Genomic DNA, 14,845 nt, shown 5'->3' with positions numbered 1-14,845 from the left:
GCAAATCAGTTTGCAATTTGAAGTGGTACATATGTGCGACAACCTACTAAATTCATAGTGACAGGTTGCACAAGTAAACAAGGAGCATAGACTATTTCCCTGACCGGGAATCGAACCCGGGCCGCGGCGGTGAGAGCGCCGAATCCTAACCACTAGACCACCAGGGAAGGGTCCTACAGTGCAAATTGGTTCCCAGTGTGAGCTGGTACATAATGTGCGATAACCTTCCATATTCATAGTGACAGGTTGCACAAGTAAACATGTAGCAAAAGAGTAGTTCCCTGACCGGGAATCGAACCCGGGCCGCGGCGGTGAGAGCGCCGAATCCTAACCACTAGACCACCAGGGAAGGGTACTAGAGTGAAAATCGGTTCCCAGTGTGAGCTGGTACATACAGTTGAAGTCGTAAGTTTCCATCCACTTAGGCTGGAGTCATTAAAACCTGTTTGTCAACCCCTCCACACATTTCTTGTTAACAAACTATAGTTTTGGCAGTCGGTTAGGACATCTACTTTGTGCATGACACAAGTAATTTTTCCAACAATTGTTTACAGACCGATTATTTCACTTATAATTCAGTGTATCACAAATCCAGTGGGTCAGAAGTTTACATACACTAAGTTGGCTGTGCCTTTAAACAGTTTGGAAAATTCCCGAAAATGATGTCATGGCTTAGAAGCTTAGAAGCTTCTGATAGGCTAATTGACATCCTTTGAGTCAATTGGAGGTGTACCTGTAGATGTATTTCAAGGCCTACCTTCAAACTCAGTGCCTCTTTGCTTGACTCCATGGGAAAACCAAAGGAAATCAGCCAAGACCTCAGAAAAAAAATGTAGACCTCCACAAATCTGGTTCATCCTTGGGAGCAATTTCCAAACGCCTGAAGGTACCTGTAAAAACAATAGTACGCAAGTATAAACACCATGGGACCACGCAGGAGTCATACTGCTCAGGAAGGAGACTCGTTCTGTCTCCTAGAGATGAACGTACTTTGGGTCGAAAAGTGCAAATCCATTCCAGAACAACAGCAAAGGACCTTGTGAAGATGCTGGAGGAAACAGGTACAAAATGGTCTATATCCACAGGCAAACGAGTCCTATATCGAACAGGGGGAGAGAGTAGTTCCCGAAGAACACATCCCAACCGTGAAGCACAGCATCATGTTGTGGGGGTGCTTTGCTGCAGGAGGGTCTGGTGAACCACTAAAACACCTGGGAAGGACACTGCAGGGCAAATCAGTTTGCAATTTGAAGTGGTACATATGTGCGACAACCTACTAAATTCATAGTGACAGGTTGCACAAGTAAACAAGGAGCATAGACTATTTCCCTGACCGGGAATCGAACCCGGGCCGCGGCGGTGAGAGCGCCGAATCCTAACCACTAGACCACCAGGGAAGGGTCCTACAGTGCAAATTGGTTCCCAGTGTGAGCTGGTACATAATGTGCGATAACCTTCCATATTCATAGTGACAGGTTGCACAAGTAAACATGTAGCAAAAGAGTAGTTCCCTGACCGGGAATCGAACCCGGGCCGCGGCGGTGAGAGCGCCGAATCCTAACCACTAGACCACCAGGGAAGGGTACTAGAGTGAAAATCGGTTCCCAGTGTGAGCTGGTACATACAGTTGAAGTCGTAAGTTTCCATCCACTTAGGCTGGAGTCATTAAAACCTGTTTGTCAACCCCTCCACACATTTCTTGTTAACAAACTATAGTTTTGGCAGTCGGTTAGGACATCTACTTTGTGCATGACACAAGTAATTTTTCCAACAATTGTTTACAGACCGATTATTTCACTTATAATTCAGTGTATCACAAATCCAGTGGGTCAGAAGTTTACATACACTAAGTTGGCTGTGCCTTTAAACAGTTTGGAAAATTCCCGAAAATGATGTCATGGCTTAGAAGCTTAGAAGCTTCTGATAGGCTAATTGACATCCTTTGAGTCAATTGGAGGTGTACCTGTAGATGTATTTCAAGGCCTACCTTCAAACTCAGTGCCTCTTTGCTTGACTCCATGGGAAAACCAAAGGAAATCAGCCAAGACCTCAGAAAAAAAATGTAGACCTCCACAAATCTGGTTCATCCTTGGGAGCAATTTCCAAACGCCTGAAGGTACCTGTAAAAACAATAGTACGCAAGTATAAACACCATGGGACCACGCAGGAGTCATACTGCTCAGGAAGGAGACTCGTTCTGTCTCCTAGAGATGAACGTACTTTGGGTCGAAAAGTGCAAATCCATTCCAGAACAACAGCAAAGGACCTTGTGAAGATGCTGGAGGAAACAGGTACAAAATGGTCTATATCCACAGGCAAACGAGTCCTATATCGAACAGGGGGAGAGAGTAGTTCCCGAAGAACACATCCCAACCGTGAAGCACAGCATCATGTTGTGGGGGTGCTTTGCTGCAGGAGGGTCTGGTGAACCACTAAAACACCTGGGAAGGACACTGCAGGGCAAATCAGTTTGCAATTTGAAGTGGTACATATGTGCGACAACCTACTAAATTCATAGTGACAGGTTGCACAAGTAAACAAGGAGCATAGACTATTTCCCTGACCGGGAATCGAACCCGGGCCGCGGCGGTGAGAGCGCCGAATCCTAACCACTAGACCACCAGGGAAGGGTCCTACAGTGCAAATTGGTTCCCAGTGTGAGCTGGTACATAATGTGCGATAACCTTCCATATTCATAGTGACAGGTTGCACAAGTAAACATGTAGCAAAAGAGTAGTTCCCTGACCGGGAATCGAACCCGGGCCGCGGCGGTGAGAGCACCGAATCCTAACCACTAGACCACCAGGGAAGGGTACTAGAGTGAAAATCGGTTCCCAGTGTGAGCTGGTACATACAGTTGAAGTCGTAAGTTTCCATCCACTTAGGCTGGAGTCATTAAAACCTGTTTGTCAACCCCTCCACACATTTCTTGTTAACAAACTATAGTTTTGGCAGTCGGTTAGGACATCTACTTTGTGCATGACACAAGTAATTTTTCCAACAATTGTTTACAGACCGATTATTTCACTTATAATTCAGTGTATCACAAATCCAGTGGGTCAGAAGTTTACATACACTAAGTTGGCTGTGCCTTTAAACAGTTTGGAAAATTCCCGAAAATGATGTCATGGCTTAGAAGCTTAGAAGCTTCTGATAGGCTAATTGACATCCTTTGAGTCAATTGGAGGTGTACCTGTAGATGTATTTCAAGGCCTACCTTCAAACTCAGTGCCTCTTTGCTTGACTCCATGGGAAAACCAAAGGAAATCAGCCAAGACCTCAGAAAAAAAATGTAGACCTCCACAAATCTGGTTCATCCTTGGGAGCAATTTCCAAACGCCTGAAGGTACCTGTAAAAACAATAGTACGCAAGTATAAACACCATGGGACCACGCAGGAGTCATACTGCTCAGGAAGGAGACTCGTTCTGTCTCCTAGAGATGAACGTACTTTGGGTCGAAAAGTGCAAATCCATTCCAGAACAACAGCAAAGGACCTTGTGAAGATGCTGGAGGAAACAGGTACAAAATGGTCTATATCCACAGGCAAACGAGTCCTATATCGAACAGGGGGAGAGAGTAGTTCCCGAAGAACACATCCCAACCGTGAAGCACAGCATCATGTTGTGGGGGTGCTTTGCTGCAGGAGGGTCTGGTGAACCACTAAAACACCTGGGAAGGACACTGCAGGGCAAATCAGTTTGCAATTTGAAGTGGTACATATGTGCGACAACCTACTAAATTCATAGTGACAGGTTGCACAAGTAAACAAGGAGCATAGACTATTTCCCTGACCGGGAATCGAACCCGGGCCGCGGCGGTGAGAGCGCCGAATCCTAACCACTAGACCACCAGGGAAGGGTCCTACAGTGCAAATTGGTTCCCAGTGTGAGCTGGTACATAATGTGCGATAACCTTCCATATTCATAGTGACAGGTTGCACAAGTAAACATGTAGCAAAAGAGTAGTTCCCTGACCGGGAATCGAACCCGGGCCGCGGCGGTGAGAGCGCCGAATCCTAACCACTAGACCACCAGGGAAGGGTACTAGAGTGAAAATCGGTTCCCAGTGTGAGCTGGTACATACAGTTGAAGTCGTAAGTTTCCATCCACTTAGGCTGGAGTCATTAAAACCTGTTTGTCAACCCCTCCACACATTTCTTGTTAACAAACTATAGTTTTGGCAGTCGGTTAGGACATCTACTTTGTGCATGACACAAGTAATTTTTCCAACAATTGTTTACAGACCGATTATTTCACTTATAATTCAGTGTATCACAAATCCAGTGGGTCAGAAGTTTACATACACTAAGTTGGCTGTGCCTTTAAACAGTTTGGAAAATTCCCGAAAATGATGTCATGGCTTAGAAGCTTAGAAGCTTCTGATAGGCGAATTGACATCCTTTGAGTCAATTGGAGGTGTACCTGTAGATGTATTTCAAGGCCTACCTTCAAACTCAGTGCCTCTTTGCTTGACTCCATGGGAAAACCAAAGGAAATCAGCCAAGACCTCAGAAAAAAAATGTAGACCTCCACAAATCTGGTTCATCCTTGGGAGCAATTTCCAAACGCCTGAAGGTACCTGTAAAAACAATAGTACGCAAGTATAAACACCATGGGACCACGCAGGAGTCATACTGCTCAGGAAGGAGACTCGTTCTGTCTCCTAGAGATGAACGTACTTTGGGTCGAAAAGTGCAAATCCATTCCAGAACAACAGCAAAGGACCTTGTGAAGATGCTGGAGGAAACAGGTACAAAATGGTCTATATCCACAGGCAAACGAGTCCTATATCGAACAGGGGGAGAGAGTAGTTCCCGAAGAACACATCCCAACCGTGAAGCACAGCATCATGTTGTGGGGGTGCTTTGCTGCAGGAGGGTCTGGTGAACCACTAAAACACCTGGGAAGGACACTGCAGGGCAAATCAGTTTGCAATTTGAAGTGGTACATATGTGCGACAACCTACTAAATTCATAGTGACAGGTTGCACAAGTAAACAAGGAGCATAGACTATTTCCCTGACCGGGAATCGAACCCGGGCCGCGGCGGTGAGAGCGCCGAATCCTAACCACTAGACCACCAGGGAAGGGTCCTACAGTGCAAATTGGTTCCCAGTGTGAGCTGGTACATAATGTGCGATAACCTTCCATATTCATAGTGACAGGTTGCACAAGTAAACATGTAGCAAAAGAGTAGTTCCCTGACCGGGAATCGAACCCGGGCCGCGGCGGTGAGAGCGCCGAATCCTAACCACTAGACCACCAGGGAAGGGTACTAGAGTGAAAATCGGTTCCCAGTGTGAGCTGGTACATACAGTTGAAGTCGTAAGTTTCCATCCACTTAGGCTGGAGTCATTAAAACCTGTTTGTCAACCCCTCCACACATTTCTTGTTAACAAACTATAGTTTTGGCAGTCGGTTAGGACATCTACTTTGTGCATGACACAAGTAATTTTTCCAACAATTGTTTACAGACCGATTATTTCACTTATAATTCAGTGTATCACAAATCCAGTGGGTCAGAAGTTTACATACACTAAGTTGGCTGTGCCTTTAAACAGTTTGGAAAATTCCCGAAAATGATGTCATGGCTTAGAAGCTTAGAAGCTTCTGATAGGCGAATTGACATCCTTTGAGTCAATTGGAGGTGTACCTGTAGATGTATTTCAAGGCCTACCTTCAAACTCAGTGCCTCTTTGCTTGACTCCATGGGAAAACCAAAGGAAATCAGCCAAGACCTCAGAAAAAAAATGTAGACCTCCACAAATCTGGTTCATCCTTGGGAGCAATTTCCAAACGCCTGAAGGTACCTCGCTCATCTGTAGAAACAATAGTACGCAAGTATAAACACCATGGGACCACGCAGGAGTCATACCGCTCAGGAAGGAGACTCGTTCTGTCTCCTAGAGATTAACGTACTTTGGGTCGAAAAGTGCAAATCCATCCCAGAACAACAGTAAAGGACCTTGTGAAGATGCTGGAGGAAACAGGTACAAAATGGTCTATATCCACAGGCAAACGAGTCCTATATCGAACAGGGGGAGGCTCCCAAGCTAAAGAACACATCCCAACCGTGAAGCACAGCATCATGTTGTGGGGGTGCTTTGCTGCAGGAGGGTCTGGTGCACCACTAGAACATCTGGGAAGGACACTGCAGGGCAAATCAGTTTGCATTTTGAAGTGGTACATATGTGCGACAACCTACTAAATTCATAGTGACAGGTTGCACAAGTAAACAAGGAGCATATACTATTTCCCTGACCGGGAATCGAACCCAGGCCGCAGCGGTGAGAGCGCCGAATCCTAACCACTAGACCACCAGGGAAGGGTCCTACAGTGCAAATTGGTTCCCAGTGTGAGCTGGTACATATGTGCGATAAACTTCCATATTCATAGTGACAGGTTGCACAAGTAAACATGTAGCAAAAGAGTAGTTCCCTGACCGGGAATCGAACCCGGGCCGCGGCGGTGAGAGCGCCGAATCCTAACCACTAGACCACCAGGGAAGGGTCCTACAGTGCAAATTGGTTCCCAGTGTGAGCTGGTACATATGTGCGATAAACTTCCATATTCATAGTGACAGGTTGCACAAGTAAACATGTAGCAAAAGAGTAGTTCCCTGACCAGGAATCGAACCCGGGCCGCGGCGATGAGAGCACCGAATCCTAACCACTAGACCACCAGGGAAGGGTACTAGAGTGAAAATCGGTTCCCAGTGTGAGCTGGTACATACAGTTGAAGTCGTAAGTTTCCATCCACTTAGGCTGGAGTCATTAAAACCTGTTTGTCAACCCCTCCACACATCAGTACAAAATGGTCTATATCCACAGGCAAACGAGTCCTATATCGAACAGGGGGAGGCTCCCAAGCCGAAGAACACATCCCAACCGTGAAGCACAGCATCATGTTGTGGGGGTGCTTTGCTGCAGGAGGGTCTGGTGCACCACTAGAACACCTGGGAAGGACACTGCAGGGCAAATCAGTTTGCAATTTGAAGTGGTACATATGTGCGACAACCTACTAAATTCATAGTGACAGGTTGCACAAGTAAACAAGGAGCATAGACTATTTCCCTGACCGGGAATCGAACCCGGGCCGCGGCGGTGAGAGCGCCGAATCCTAACCACTAGACCACCAGGGAAGGGTCCTATAGTGCAAATTGGTTCCCAGTGTGAGCTGGTACATATGTGCGATAACTTTCCATATTCATAGTGACAGGTTGCACAAAACATGTAGCAAAAGAGTAGTTCCCTGACCGGGAATCGAACCCGGGCCGCGGCGGTGAGAGCGCCGAATCCTAACCACCAGGGAAGGGTACTAGAGTGAAAATCGGTTCCCAGTGTGAGCTGGTACATACAGTTGAAGTCGTAAGTTTCCATCCACTTAGGCTGGAGTCATTAAACCACCACTAGACCACCAGGGAAGGGTCCTACAGTGCAAATTGGTTCCCAGTGTGAGCTGGTACATATGTGCGATAACTTTCCATATTCATAGTGACAGGTTGCACAAGTAAACATGTAGCAAAAGAGTAGTTCCCTGACCGGGAATCGAACCCGGGCCGCGGCGGTGAGAGCGCCGAATCCTAACCACTAGACCACCAGGGAAGGGTACTAGAGTGAAAATCGGTTCCCAGTGTGAGCTGGTACATACAGTTGAAGTCGTAAGTTTCCATCCACTTAGGCTGGAGTCATTAAACCACCACTAGACCACCAGGGAAGGGTCCTACAGTGCAAATTGGTTCCCAGTGTGAGCTGGTACATATGTGCGATAACTTTCCATATTCATAGTGACAGGTTGCACAAGTAAACATGTAGCAAAAGAGTAGTTCCCTGACCGGGAATCGAACCCGGGCCGCGAGAGCGCCGAATCCTAACCACTAGACCACCAGGGAAGTGTACTAGAAGGAAAAACGGTTCCCAGTGTGAGCTGGTACATACAGTTGAAGTCGTAAGTTTCCATCCACTTAGGCTGGAGTCATTAAAACCTGTTTGTCAACCCCTCCACACATTTCTTGTTAACAAACTATAGTTTTGGCAGTCGGTTAGGACATCTACTTTGTGCATGACACAAGTAATTTTTCCAACAATTGTTTACAGACCGATTATTTCACTTATAATTCAGTGTATCACAAATCCAGTGGGTCAGAAGTTTACATACACTAAGTTGGCTGTGCCTTTAAACAGTTTGGAAAATTCCCGAAAATGATGTCATGGCTTAGAAGCTTAGAAGCTTCTGATAGGTTAATTGACATCCTTTGAGTCAATTGGAGGTGTACCTGTAGATGTATTTCAAGGCCTACCTTCAAACTCAGTGCCTCTTTGCTTGACTCCATGGGAAAACCAAAGGAAATCAGCCAAGACCTCAGAAAAAAAATGTAGACCTCCACAAATCTGGTTCATCCTTGGGAGCAATTTCCAAATGCCTGAAGGTACCTCGCTCATCTGTAGAAACAATAGTACGCAAGTATAAACACCATGGGACCACGCAGGAGTCATACCGCTCAGGAAGGAGACTCGTTCTGTCTCCTAGAGATGAACGTACTTTGGGTCGAAAAGTGCAAATCCATCCCAGAACAACAGCAAAGGACCTTGTGAAGATGCTGGAGGAAACAGGTACAAAATGGTCTATATCCACAGGCAAACGAGTCCTATATCGAACACAGCAAGCCGAAGAACACATCCCAACAGTGAAGCACAGCATCATGTTGTGGGGGTGCTTTGCTGCAGGAGGGTCTGGTGCACCACTAGAACACCTGGGAAGGACACTGCAGGGCAAATCAGTTTGCAATTTGAAGTGGTACATATGTGCGACAACCTACTAAATTCGTAGTGACAGGTTGCACAAGTAAACATGTAGCAAAGGAGTAGTTCCCTGACCGGGAATCGAACCCGGGCCACGGCGGTGAGAGCGCCGAATCCTAACCACTAGACCACCAGGGAAGGGTACTAGAGTGAAAATCGGTTCCCAGTGTGAGCTGGTACATACAGTTGAAGTCGTAAGTTTCCATCCACTTAGGCTGGAGTCATTAAAACCTGTTTGTCAACCCCTCCACACATTTCTTGTTAACAAACTATATATTTTTGGCAGTCGGTTAGGACATCTACTTTGTGCATGACACAAGTAATTTTTCCAACAATTGTTTACAGACCGATTATTTCACTTATAATTCAGTGTATCACAAATCCAGTGGGTCAGAAGTTTACATACACTAAGTTGGCTGTGCCTTTAAACAGTTTGGAAAATTCCCGAAAATGATGTCATGGCTTAGAAGCTTAGAAGCTTCTGATAGGTTAATTGACATCCTTTGAGTCAATTGGAGGTGTACCTGTAGATGTATTTCAAGGCCTACCTTCAAACTCAGTGCCTCTTTGCTTGACTCCATGGGAAAACCAAAGGAAATCAGCCAAGACCTCAGAAAAAAAATGTAGACCTCCACAAATCTGGTTCATCCTTGGGAGCAATTTCCAAATGCCTGAAGGTACCTCGCTCATCTGTAGAAACAATAGTACGCAAGTATAAACGCCATGGGACCACGCAGGAGTCATACCGCTCAGGAAGGAGACTCGTTCTGTCTCCTAGAGATGAACGTACTTTGGGTCGAAAAGTGCAAATCCATCCCAGAACAACAGCAAAGGACCTTGTGAAGATGCTGGAGGAAACAGGTACAAAATGGTCTATATCCACAGGCAAACGAGTCCTATATCGAACACAGCAAGCCGAAGAACACATCCCAACAGTGAAGCACAGCATCATGTTGTGGGGGTGCTTTGCTGCAGGAGGGTCTGGTGCACCACTAGAACACCTGGGAAGGACACTGCAGGGCAAATCAGTTTGCAATTTGAAGTGGTACATATGTGCGACAACCTACTAAATTCGTAGTGACAGGTTGCACAAGTAAACATGTAGCAAAGGAGTAGTCCCTGACCGGGAATCGAACCCGGGCCACGGCAGTGAGAGCGCCGAATCCTAACCACTAGACCACCAGGGAAGGGTACTAGAGTGAAAATCGGTTCCCAGTGTGAGCTGGTACATACAGTTGAAGTCGTAAGTTTCCATCCACTTAGGCTGGAGTCATTAAAACCTGTTTGTCAACCCCTCCACACATTTCTTGTTAACAAACTATATATTTTTGGCAGTCGGTTAGGACATCTACTTTGTGCATGACACAAGTAATTTTTCCAACAATTGTTTACAGACCGATTATTTCACTTATAATTCAGTGTATCACAAATCCAGTGGGTCAGAAGTTTACATACACTAAGTTGGCTGTGCCTTTAAACAGTTTGGAAAATTCCCGAAAATGATGTCATGGCTTAGAAGCTTAGAAGCTTCTGATAGGTTAATTGACATCCTTTGAGTCAATTGGAGGTGTACCTGTAGATGTATTTCAAGGCCTACCTTCAAACTCAGTGCCTCTTTGCTTGACTCCATGGGAAAACCAAAGGAAATCAGCCAAGACCTCAGAAAAAAAATGTAGACCTCCACAAATCTGGTTCATCCTTGGGAGCAATTTCCAAACGCCTGAAGGTACCTCGCTCATCTGTAGAAACAATAGTACGCAAGTATAAACACCATGGGACCACGCAGGAGTCATACCGCTCAGGAAGGAGACTCGTTCTGTCTCCTAGAGATGAACGTACTTTGGGTCGAAAAGTGCAAATCCAGATGCTGGAGGAAACAGGTACAAAATGGTCTATATCCACAGGCAAACGAGTCCTATATCGAACAGGGGGAGGCTCCCAAGCCGAAGAACACATCCCAACCGTGAAGCACAGCATCATGTTGTGGGGGTGCTTTGCTGCAGGAGGGTCTGGTGCACCACTAGAACACCTGGGAAGGACACTGCAGGGCAAATCAGTTTGCAATTTGAAGTGGTACATATGTGCGACAACCTACTAAATTCATAGTGACAGGTTGCACAAGTAAACAAGGAGCATAGACTATTTCCCTGACCGGGAATCGAACCCGGGCCGCAGCGGTGAGAGCGCCGAATCCTAACCACTAGACCACCAGGGAAGGGTCCTACAGTGCAAATTGGTTCCCAGTGTGAGCTGGTACATATGTGCGATAACTTTCCATATTCATAGTGACAGGTTGCACAAGTAAACATGTAGCAAAAGAGTAGTTCCCTGACCGGGAATCGAACCCGGGCCGCGGCGGTGAGAGCGCCGAATCCTAAACACTATACCACCAGGGAAGGGTACTAGAGTGAAAATCGGTTCCCAGTGTGAGCTGGTACATACAGTTGAAGTCGTAAGTTTCCATCCACTTAGGCTGGAGTCATTAAAACCTGTTTGTCAACCCCTCCACACATTTCTTGTTAACAAACTATAGTTTTGGCAGTCGGTTAGGACATCTACTTTGTGCATGACACAAGTAATTTTTCCAACAATTGTTTACAGACCGATTATTTCACTTATAATTCAGTGTATCACAAATCCAGTGGGTCAGAAGTTTACATACACTAAGTTGGCTGTGCCTTTAAACAGTTTGGAAAATTCCCGAAAATGATGTCATGGCTTAGAAGCTTAGAAGCTTCTGATAGGTTAATTGACATCCTTTGAGTCAATTGGAGGTGTACCTGTAGATGTATTTCAAGGCCTACCTTCAAACTCAGTGCCTCTTTGCTTGACTCCATGGGAAAACCAAAGGAAATCAGCCAAGACCTCAGAAATAAAATGTAGACCTCCACAAATCTGGTTCATCCTTGGGAGCAATTTCCAAACGCCTGAAGGTACCTCGCTCATCTGTAGAAACAATAGTACGCAAGTATAAACACCATGGGACCACGCAGGAGTCATACCGCTCAGGAAGGAGACTCGTTCTGTCTCCTAGAGATGAACGTACTTTGGGTCGAAAAGTGCAAATCCATCCCAGAACAACAGCAAAGGACCTTGTGAAGATGCTGGAGGAAACAGGTACAAAATGGTCTATATCCACAGGCAAACGAGTCCTATATCGAACTGGGGGAGGCTCCCAAGCCGAAGAACACATCCCAACCGTGAAGCACAGCATCATGTTGTGGGGGTGCTTTGCTGCAGGAGGGTCTGGTGCACCACTAGAACACCTGGGAAGGACACTGCAGGGCAAATCAGTTTGCAATTTGAAGTGGTACATATGTGCGACAACCTACTAAATTCATAGTGACAGGTTGCACAAGTAAACAAGGAGCATAGACTATTTCCCTGACCGGGAATCGAACCCGGGCCGCAGCGGTGAGAGCGCCGAATCCTAACCACTAGACCACCAGGGAAGGGTCCTACAGTGCAAATTGGTTCCCAGTGTGAGCTGGTACATATGTGCGATAACCTTCCATATTCATAGTGACAGGTTGCACAAGTAAACATGTAGCAAAAGAGTAGTTCCCTGACCGGGAATCGAACCCGGGCCGCGGCGGTGAGAGCGCCGAATCCTAACCACTAGACCACCAGGGAAGGGTACTAGAGTGAAAATCGGTTCCCAGTGTGAGCTGGTACATACAGTTGAAGTCGTAAGTTTCCATCCACTTAGGCTGGAGTCATTAAAACCTGTTTGTCAACCCCTCCACACATTTCTTGTTAACAAACTATAGTTTTGGCAGTCGGTTAGGACATCTACTTTGTGCATGACACAAGTAATTTTTCCAACAATTGTTTACAGACCGATTATTTCACTTATAATTCAGTGTATCACAAATCCAGTGGGTCAGAAGTTTACATACACTAAGTTGGCTGTGCCTTTAAACAGTTTGGAAAATTCCCGAAAATGATGTCATGGCTTAGAAGCTTAGAAGCTTCTGATAGGCTAATTGACATCCTTTGAGTCAATTGGAGGTGTACCTGTAGATGTATTTCAAGGCCTACCTTCAAACTCAGTGCCTCTTTGCTTGACTCCATGGGAAAACCAAAGGAAATCAGCCAAGACCTCAGAAAAAAAATGTAGACCTCCACAAATCTGGTTCATCCTTGGGAGCAATTTCCAAACGCCTGAAGGTACCTGTAAAAACAATAGTACGCAAGTATAAACACCATGGGACCACGCAGGAGTCATACTGCTCAGGAAGGAGACTCGTTCTGTCTCCTAGAGATGAACGTACTTTGGGTCGAAAAGTGCAAATCCATTCCAGAACAACAGCAAAGGACCTTGTGAAGATGCTGGAGGAAACAGGTACAAAATGGTCTATATCCACAGGCAAACGAGTCCTATATCGAACTGGGGGAGGCTCCCAAGCCGAAGAACACATCCCAACCGTGAAGCACAGCATCATGTTGTGGGGGTGCTTTGCTGCAGGAGGGTCTGGTGCACCACTAGAACACCTGGGAAGGACACTGCAGGGCAAATCAGTTTGCAATTTGAAGTGTGCGACAACCTACTAAATTCATAGTGACAGGTTGCACAAGTAAACAAGGAGCATAGACTATTTCCCTGACCGGGAATCGAACCCGGGCCGCAGCGGTGAGAGCGCCGAATCCTAACCACTAGACCACCAGGGAAGGGTCCTACAGTGCAAATTGGTTCCCAGTGTGAGCTGGTACATATGTGCGATAACCTTCCATATTCATAGTGACAGGTTGCACAAGTAAACATGTAGCAAAAGAGTAGTTCCCTGACCGGGAATCGAACCCGGGCCGCGGCGGTGAGAGCGCCGAATCCTAACCACTAGACCACCAGGGAAGGGTACTAGAGTGAAAATCGGTTCCCAGTGTGAGCTGGTACATACAGTTGAAGTCGTAAGTTTCCATCCACTTAGGCTGGAGTCATTAAAACCTGTTTGTCAACCCCTCCACACATTTCTTGTTAACAAACTATAGTTTTGGCAGTCGGTTAGGACATCTACTTTGTGCATGACACAAGTAATTTTTCCAACAATTGTTTACAGACCGATTATTTCACTTATAATTCAGTGTATCACAAATCCAGTGGGTCAGAAGTTTACATACACTAAGTTGGCTGTGCCTTTAAACAGTTTGGAAAATTCCCGAAAGTGATGTCATGGCTTAGAAGCTTAGAAGCTTCTGATAGGTTAATTGACATCCTTTGAGTCAATTGGAGGTGTACCTGTAGATGTATTTCAAGGCCTACCTTCAAACTCAGTGCCTCTTTGCTTGACTCCATGGGAAAACCAAAGGAAATCAGCCAAGACCTCAGAAAAAAATGTAGACCTCCACAAATCTGGTTCATCCTTGGGAGCAATTTCCAAACGCCTGAAGGTACCTCGCTCATCTGTAGAAACAATAGTACGCAAGTATAAACACCATGGGACCACGCAGGAGTCATACCGCTCAGGAAGGAGACTCGTTCTGTCTCCTAGAGATTCCCGAAAATGATGTCATGGATTAGAAGCTTAGAAGCTTCTGATAGGTTAATTGACATCCTTTGAGTCAATTGGAGGTGTACCTGTAGATGTACTTTGGGTCGAAAAGTGCAAATCCATCCCACAACCTTGTGAAGATGCTGGAGGAAACAGGTACAAAATGGTCTATATCCACAGGCAAACGAGTCCTATATCGAACAGGGGGAGGCTCCCAAGCCGAAGAACACATCCCAACCGTGAAGCACAGCATCATGTTGTGGGGGTGCTTTGCTGCAGGAGGGTCTGGTGCACCACTAGAACACCTGGGAAGGACACTGCAGGGCAAATCAGTTTGCAATTTGAAGTGGTACATATGTGCGACAACCTACTAAATTCATAGTGACAGGTTGCACAAGTAAATAAGGAGCATAGACTATTTCCCTGACCGGGAATCGAACCCGGGCCGCGGCGGTGAGAGCGCCGAATCCTAACCACTTGACCACCAGGGAAGGGTCCTACAGTGCAAATTGGTTCCCAGTGTGAGCTGGTACATATGTGCGATAACCTTCCATA

At 46.1% G+C, this 14,845-nt stretch overlaps 1 non-coding gene across 1 annotated transcript; it reads right to left on the bottom strand.

Annotated features, from left to right (window-relative positions):
- Positions 1-8,867: 8,867 nt before the first annotated feature.
- On the bottom strand, positions 8,868-8,939 carry trnae-cuc (transfer RNA glutamic acid (anticodon CUC)). The gene has a single exon. It is a non-coding gene; the product is annotated as a tRNA-Glu (tRNA).
- Positions 8,940-14,845: the final 5,906 nt, after the last annotated feature.

This window comes from Oncorhynchus clarkii, unplaced genomic scaffold (assembly GCF_045791955.1).
Source record: "Oncorhynchus clarkii lewisi isolate Uvic-CL-2024 unplaced genomic scaffold, UVic_Ocla_1.0 unplaced_contig_2113_pilon_pilon, whole genome shotgun sequence".
In the NCBI taxonomy this organism is placed as follows: Eukaryota; Metazoa; Chordata; class Actinopteri; order Salmoniformes; family Salmonidae; genus Oncorhynchus; species Oncorhynchus clarkii.
Note: the sequence above shows the minus strand (reverse complement) of the source record. Positions and strands in the feature narration are given on the sequence as shown.